Source organism: Choloepus didactylus, chromosome 14 (genome assembly GCF_015220235.1).
Source record: "Choloepus didactylus isolate mChoDid1 chromosome 14, mChoDid1.pri, whole genome shotgun sequence".
Lineage (NCBI taxonomy): Eukaryota > Metazoa > Chordata > Mammalia > Pilosa > Megalonychidae > Choloepus > Choloepus didactylus.
This window is the reverse complement of record NC_051320.1, coordinates 35,007,245-35,015,428: the sequence shown is the minus strand read 5'-3', so window position 1 is coordinate 35,015,428 and position 8,184 is coordinate 35,007,245.

The following is an 8,184-nucleotide window of genomic DNA, read 5'->3' as shown; positions in this document are numbered from 1 at the left end:
AGCTCAGAAATTTTTCTTCCCTAAAATTGATTAAGCATAGAAGAAAAAGAATTATCTTTCCTGCTTCACAATGCAATACAGGGTAAATTCTGCTTTCAAATTTCTAAGAGAAGAAGAAATTATTTTCATGATTCAACAATTTTTTTAGAGATAGAATTCACTTAACAAAATTAACCATTTTAAAGTGTAGAATTCAGAGGAAATTATTACATTTACAATGTTGATCAACCATCATTTTTATCTAGTTCCAAAACATTTTCATAACCCCCAAAGGAGACTCTTGTACCAATTAAGCAATCACTCCCTATCCCCTCCTTCCCCCAGCACTGAATAACCATTAATCTTTGTTCTGTCTCTATGGATTTACCTATTCTGTGCATTTCACATTATTGGACTCATACAATTAATATAACCTCTTGCATCTGTTTTCTTTCATTTAGCATAATGCCTTTAAGATTCATCCAGGTTGTGGCATAGATCAGTATTTCATTCCTTTTTATGGCTGAATAGTATTCCATAGTATGGATTTACCACATATTGATTATCCATTCATATATTGACGGAAATTTAGGTTTCCACATTTTAGCTACTGTGAATAGTGCCTCTATGAACATTTGTATACACTATTTGTTTGAGTACTGGTTTTCAGTTGTTTTGGGTATATACCTAGGAGTAAAACTGGGGGATCATATGGTAATTCTTTGTATAACTTTTTGAGGAACTGCCAAACTCTTTTTCTCAGCATATGCAAAATTTCATTTTCTCACCAACAATGTAAGAAGCTTCCAATATCGTTTCATCTTCACCATTTTTCTTTATTATTGCCATCTTAGTGAGTATGAAGGGATTTCTCAATGTAGTTTTGATTTGCATTTCCCTGATGACTAATGATGGTGGGCATCTTTTCATGTGCTTATTGGCCATTTGTATACCTCCCTTTGAGAAATGTTTATTCAGATCCTTTGCCCATAAACCATCTCCAAATGAAAACTTATATTCAGCCAACCCCAGTTTGTATGTCTAAAACAAGTATTACTCCAGACCTCTGGTGCAAGGCTTGGTAAAGAGTTTGGTGTATTAAATACACAGCAGAAAAAAAATCTTAAAGGTCTTCAAGCCTGTACTCCTGTTGCTTGGAAACCATCCACTTGAAACCATTATAAAAGATAGTCACGCCACCTTACCTTATATCTTGAAATAGCTGCTTGAAATCAAAACCAACGTGCAATTCTGGTCCCACCAGGGGCCACTCCTGTGCTTTGTTTGGCATTGATAGCTTCACTAGAAGGTCCCCTGGCTCCTCCTGGCTTCCTGCAGCCTGTCCATCACCTTCCAACTAGCTGCTCCAGCCATTTTTTGTTTCAGTTGAACATCTGCGTGTCTGAGAGTTGTCACCTCTTGGGTCATGTTCCTGAATTTCAAGGCCAGTGTTTTTCATTTTTCTCTCTCTTTTCCTCTTCCAAACTAGATATAAGTGGCTACTGTTTAAAATTTTCTGTCTTGCCCTTTTCCTGATACTCTGACTTTCCTTGAGGTCTTTTTTGTTTATGCCTGTTGGCATTCTGGGGTTGTTGGTTTCTCTAGCACCCAGTCCAGGATATATGCAGCAAAAAGAAAACCCAAGAAACTTAAAAACATATCATTCCTCAAGTACTGTGGTCTCTACTTGGTCTGCCTCTCTCTCCGCCTTTCAGAGTTTTTTCTGATTAATAGAGTATAAGGAAATAGATTGGGAAGACCTACTGTTGGGCAAGGAGGTGAATTCCTCTATATCATATGGTAAGAGTTAACAAGTGAGCTATTTTAGTGAAGCTGGTAAGGCAAGGGCCAGCAAATGAAGGTCTTGACCTCCAGTTTCTTCCATCAACCCACAGTGAGGGGAGTTGGACACAAGATGGACATATGGTAGGTCTTTAGGTGGAGGAATCCCATCCCCTTTATTGTTCTTCTTTCTTACGTGATAAGTGGTTGATGAGCAGAGTTTTTAGCTCTAGTCAGGCTTAGATTCAATCCTAGAGTTGACTTGGAAAGCCATCTGCCAAGCAACAGAAGACTTGGGAGCAGAATACAGAATTTCTTCCCATCTTGTGGGAAATTGGACTGAGGGGCAGCCTTTCCAGCCAGGAGAAGGAGCCCATCACTGCCCACCCATAACCTACTCCAGATAACATACTGTCCAGGCAACTCGGAGGGAGATTCACACATCCCTTCCAGATGCATCTGCTCATTGAATTATCTCACTCCAACATATATTTCATAATTATCTCCTCTACCTTCTCACCAGACATAAAATCACTTAGATTTTAAAGTATTAGTCATAAAAAATGGACTCAAATCAATATGTGTAATAATAATAATAAGGATTTGGTGATAGATTTGCTTTCAATTACACATGTGAAAAATAATACTGTTCTTTAAAAAATCTGTAATGTCACAAGCTTAATGATAGAGCAGGGAGTGGCACCCAGGCTTGAACAGCATGCCAGGCCTTCTCAGCTGCCTCTACTGCAAGAAAGACAACATTTTTACATATTTGCTACAAATTTAGCAAACTAATAGATCTGCATATTTTTAAAATGGTTTATCTTAATCAAACTAGTTAAATTCTTCATTCATTACTACTTGGTGTAGTAATGCCCAAAATTAAATTCCTGCTAAAATTTCCATCATTTACCTATGACAAAACAAGTGTCAAAATTGTATTTTAGTCTTGTGTAAACAAAGTAATTAATAAGCAAAGACAACCTTCACTTTTTAACTGATTGTTGGGAGACTGTGCTGACAGAGGAAGAGACATATGAAATTATAAAGCAAGACACTGTCGGCACTGATTTCAATATATATCAGTACTGACTAGAAGCAACATGCAACCCAATTCTTATTCATTTACCAAGAAATATTCAGCAATTGTCATATTATAATAGAGAGGCTTAAAGAAGGTCCTTAACATGTCTGCTGGTTGATGAATTATCTACACAGGGTGCAAGAGTCTCAAGGCATTGAAGTGAGTTAGTGACATGGCCACACATAAGAAACTAACAAAAGAATATTCCACCAAACACTAAACCTCTCTTTGTTCTGAGCATGGATGTGCAGGTAACATATAGAAAAATTACAGTGAACCTGCAATACTTAGAAACATAAATGCAGCCCCACTGAGAAATATCCTGATGAATTACTTGGGCTTCTTTCAGAATAAAATTAAATTGTCAGACAACAGACCAAGATCTAATTTCTTGAAAATCAGAATGTGTGTGTGTGTGTGGTGTCTACTAGGGTGGTAGACAGAATACACAAAGCACCTTGATTTTAAATGGTGAGATGCAATAAATTAACTTGTTGGGTTGGTTAATATAATAATGGGAAGGTGTTCATTAAATTGATTTTTTAAAAATACAATTCTCACAAAGAAACCATATCCTTTATTCCAAAAGGCAGCAGTGCAGAGATGAGAAAACCATGGTAACTGAAGAAGTCGGAGGTCTGGTTGTGACTTCTCAGTGTGTACCACAGCATATCATTGGAAAGAAAGTGCTAAGAAAGGCATATTTCTTGATGAACAGAAAATATATAATGTGTCTAGAACTGTAGAGTTAATGGCATTTTACAGAAGCATCTAGTCACTAGAAAGTGAACTGTGAGATATCGGAATACTTCCTCATAAAAGTCACATATGGCTAAAGTACATTGTTTTCTAAATCTCTAGGAAGATTTTTAACCAGATTCCAACATTTTATCTCACTCTTTTCTTTCTTAAATACACACACACGTGCATTCACACATGCACACCTCCTTTTTAGGGGCATGATTATCACCTCCTGCAATCTATGTCAATATCTATCAGACCTCAGTGTTCTAATAGGATACCAAAGCATTAAATGTAACTCCCAAAGGCCTATTAGTTTACTCAGCTGTGACAAGAAATCTAGTAGGAAATTTGTTGTTCCAATAAATCACCCAGGAACAGATAGAAATTCCTAATAGAAAGAGAATTTTAGGAAAAACTGATAACTGATGGAAAGCATTCTAGAGTTAGCATCATCTATAATTTCTATAAACTGTATCCTAGCTTTTATCTCTCCCTAATATCCTCCATTTACTTGTATTCTTCTAAAAAAGGGCAGGCTTGAATTAGATTTTCCTAAGTTTTTAATTTTGCTCTGAGTTTCCACAATGTTTTTTTGGTTCAGTATTAATCTGATGGTAATTTTTATCAATAAGGTCCAGAGCTTAGTGTCACATGTACACATGCATAAATACATGGATTGAAATTTTTCTAGAGATAAAAATGAGACCAGCACTATAGCATGGATGCTTGGTCTTCACAGATTTAGCATCCTACGTTTTCTCTATTCACAAAAATATTTCAAAGGGCCATGAGATCCTGTGATTCTTAATTTAGCTGAGACCAAAAATTTTTTGAGGCGGTTTCTCGTGAGTATGTTATGAACTAACGAGTGAATTTAGTTAGCTGTCTAATATCTTCTTTGCATTTTATATATTTTAGATGAGATATACTAAGTTCTGTTGAAGTTAAATGATTTATCCAGTGTTTCAGGTTGCTAAAGCTGCCAGAATGCAATATACCAGAAATAGATTGGCTTTTTCAATGGAAATTTATTAGGTTACAAATTTACAGTTCTAAGGCCATGAAAGTGTCCAAATTAAGGCATCAAGAGGAGGATACCTTCTTTCAGGACAGATTGCTGGTACCCAGGGGTTCCTCTGTCACATGGGAAGGCACATGGCAACGTCTGCTGGTCCTTTTCTCCCAGCTTCCGGTTTCAAAATGACTCTTTCTCTCTCTCTCCAAAATGCCTCTGGGAATTTTCTCTCTAAGCATCTCTTGTGAGTCCTTCTTTCTTCTCCCAGGGCATTTTCTTTTTAAACTCTCTCTCTCTCTCTCCGTGAATTCTTTTAAAGGACTCCAGTAAGGAAGTAAGACCCACCTTGAATTGTGTGGGTTGTGTCTCCATGGAAACAACCTAATCAAAAGGTCCCATCCAACAATAGGTCTGCCCCCTCAGTGATGGATTAAGGGAACATGGCATTTTATAGGGTACATAATAGGTTCAAACTAGCACATCCAGGGACGATAAACAGTGAATATGTGTGCCACATCTAATCCAGAACACTTGAACCATACCTAGGAAATAAGTTAAATTATTAATAGCCTTATATAATCGCTAACCACTCTTTGCTTAAGAATTTTCCATACTTGTTCTGCACATCAGGAAATAAAAATTGTACTACCAATTGAAGGGTAAATTCCTTAAATCATAATAAATTGATACCTTTATGTATTTCATAAATTTTGAAATCTTTATAACTTGGCACCATCAAGAGCTTTTATAGTTAGATTTTCTACTGAGCATTGTAAGTCATCTGTTTTTCCAGATAGAATCCACATCTCAAAATATTTCTTTAATTGGTTTCTTTTTGCTCTCAGTTCTCTCCCTGGAGTTCCACAGTGACATGATGACACAGATCTTCAGAAGGAGAAGTTTCTGATTGCTTGCTGCCTGTGGGTCTTTGAGTACCATAAGAACTCATGAATACCAGTGAACTGGTGGGATGATATGCTGAGAGATGGGAGGGCTCCTTGGCCTGGCATTTGGAAGGGAAAGGATTGCCACATGCACACCCTCAGAGACTTAAGCAGCTTTATCCCACTGGTCAGAGGAGGAGGAACTGTCTTTATTGCATGCAGTCAACCACAAGAAGAGAAGTGGCCCCATTTTCCCCACCTATGAAGAAGCCAAAAACCTGACCAGCAAACACAAAGGGGAAAGATATCTATGGTAAATAACAATAATAACAAGAAATTGAACTTATTCAAGGTACTTATTCACTTAAGGGAGGAAAACAAAGTGTGGAAAAAACAAAACTTAACTGAAAATAGAACTAATAGAAGAGATGAACCAAATCTTTAGGCAAAAAATAATGAGGGTCCTCCAGGAGATAGAGTTAGAGTCCACAAAGATTTTCTAAAAATGATGAATATGGCTTCTGCTTTTTAAAAAGTTAAAAAAAAAATTTAAATAGAATGTTCTATGCTGTGTAAATTACTGACAGTTCCAAAGAATTAAGAGAAAGAACTATATCACAACTGAAAATGAAGTTACACAAAGCTGGAATTTTTAAGTGAAAGGATATGAGACCAGCAGAACAGACCCAGGAGATCTAATGAGCATATAATAGGTGTGGCCAAAAAGGAAAAAAAAAGTTGAGATAGAAAAAGAATTATTAGAAAAAAGTAAAAAAAAAAATTATAGCTCCCATTTAACAGGCACTGTTAGTGAATACACACCCTCACACTCACACTCTTACACATACACACCTAGACATAGCATAGTGAAATTCCTGAAATCCAAGAAAAAAGACAAAATTTATAAAACACCCAGAGAGAACGTTACAAAAGATATCACCCTTTAATAGGGTTAAGTCTAAATTGATGCTGGCAGCATTATTAGAATTTTGTTAAATGCATTAAATAAGAGGTACTGAAACAAAAGACATAATTTAAGAGACAGTCTTAAATAGGATGAGACTAAAAATGCTAAAGTATTTTTACTAAAGATTCATAGCAAGGGTGGAAGGAAATTCAACTTAAAATATTTTCTAGAGGTTTCATCTCTGTGCCTGAAGTGTGGAAGAAGAGAGCACATAAAACACCTTGGGAAGAAAACATAGTTATTATTTAATATTGCTAAAATATTAGAATATATACATTTTTTATTATTAAAGACTGGAAGGTAAACAATTCAAAATCAAACTATGCAATTAATAAGCTAAAAGGGAAGAAAGAGAAACTTGTCCAAGGCAGCAAAATTGAAGAAAGAAAGAGGAAAAACTTAGCATAGAACAGCAAATTAAACTTAGCATAAAAATGGCAAATTAAAGTAAAATTGAAGAAATAAAACCAATGATATGCTATCAAAATAAATATGAAAGGAAGAAAGATGGCAGCATATGGAGGTGTAGTATTTATTCTGTACTTCAGGGCAGCTAGTAAATAGCCAGGAACTATCTGAAACAACTTTTCAGAGACCAGACACACATCGCACATCAGCCAGGAGTGAGTGAAAATGGAGACTGATAAATCACAGCTGCAAGTAAATGCTTCCATGCTGTGAAGGCTGGTGCCCCTCCCCCACTAGAATGGCAGGCTGACTCGGAGTCACTCCCTGGCAGGAAACAGAAGCCCTCTCTATTAAGAGCAAGGTAAGGGAAGCTCAGCAAGGCTCTAATTGCATATATGGCTAATGAATTCAGACTGCTGAATACCAGCTCTGAGCGCAGATAAGTTTACAATGTTAACAGAAAACAAGAGCTCTGTTTCAGCCCCACACCAAGCAGGAAGAAGCAGGACTCATGGGAAAACAACAACAACAAAAACAAAAACAAAAAAAACAGAGACTTCTGGAGTTGACTGAACTCAGGCTGCCTAAAAAGGGCAGTGCCCCAAGAAAAGGGGCATATACAGCCAGGTACCAACTCTGGCTCTTAATTTCTGAAACTGGGGGGCTGGGGATCACCACTGAGAACAGTTTTTTGTTGTTGTTGTTGTTTTTTAAGTGGCCCACTAAAGGAAGTACCTGACATTCTCTGTTTTCAGCCCTGCCACAGGAGGGGTGGAAGTAGGGGTGACTGAGAGACAAAATAACTAATCAGATGAAGGAGATAGTTCCCTAAAGGATGTATCTTCTCCAAGAAATGGAGTACACTGGCAGCTCTCATTCATAGAATTTAGACCCCAGGAGCTAAGATATCAGCAACAATTTCAACCTACAAAAAGCAGAGCCAAGCCTTTGTCTAAAACATGCTCTGACGGGAAGAAATGGAGCTGCTTGAGAGTTCTGTAAGTTTTCCAGCCTGCAGGGAGCAGGAGGCTGAAGAGCAGCTCCTCCCCAAGTAAAGAGATGGGGGCAAGGCCTAGCATAGGCAGTGACTGTTATTTAGAGAATTTGGACACCTGAAGCTGGGAAAATAAAAACAGTTTAAGCCCACCTTCCCCTCAGCCTCTGTCTCAGCCCCACCCCCAGCAGAGGCAGGATCTACTGAGAATTAAAGGCACAATACTACTTTAGGCCAATAGGGGGCAGTGGATGGACAACCTCCATCTGCTGGGCAGGACAGGAAAAGCACAGAATCAGGAGGCTACACAGGAAAGACTGGCACCCT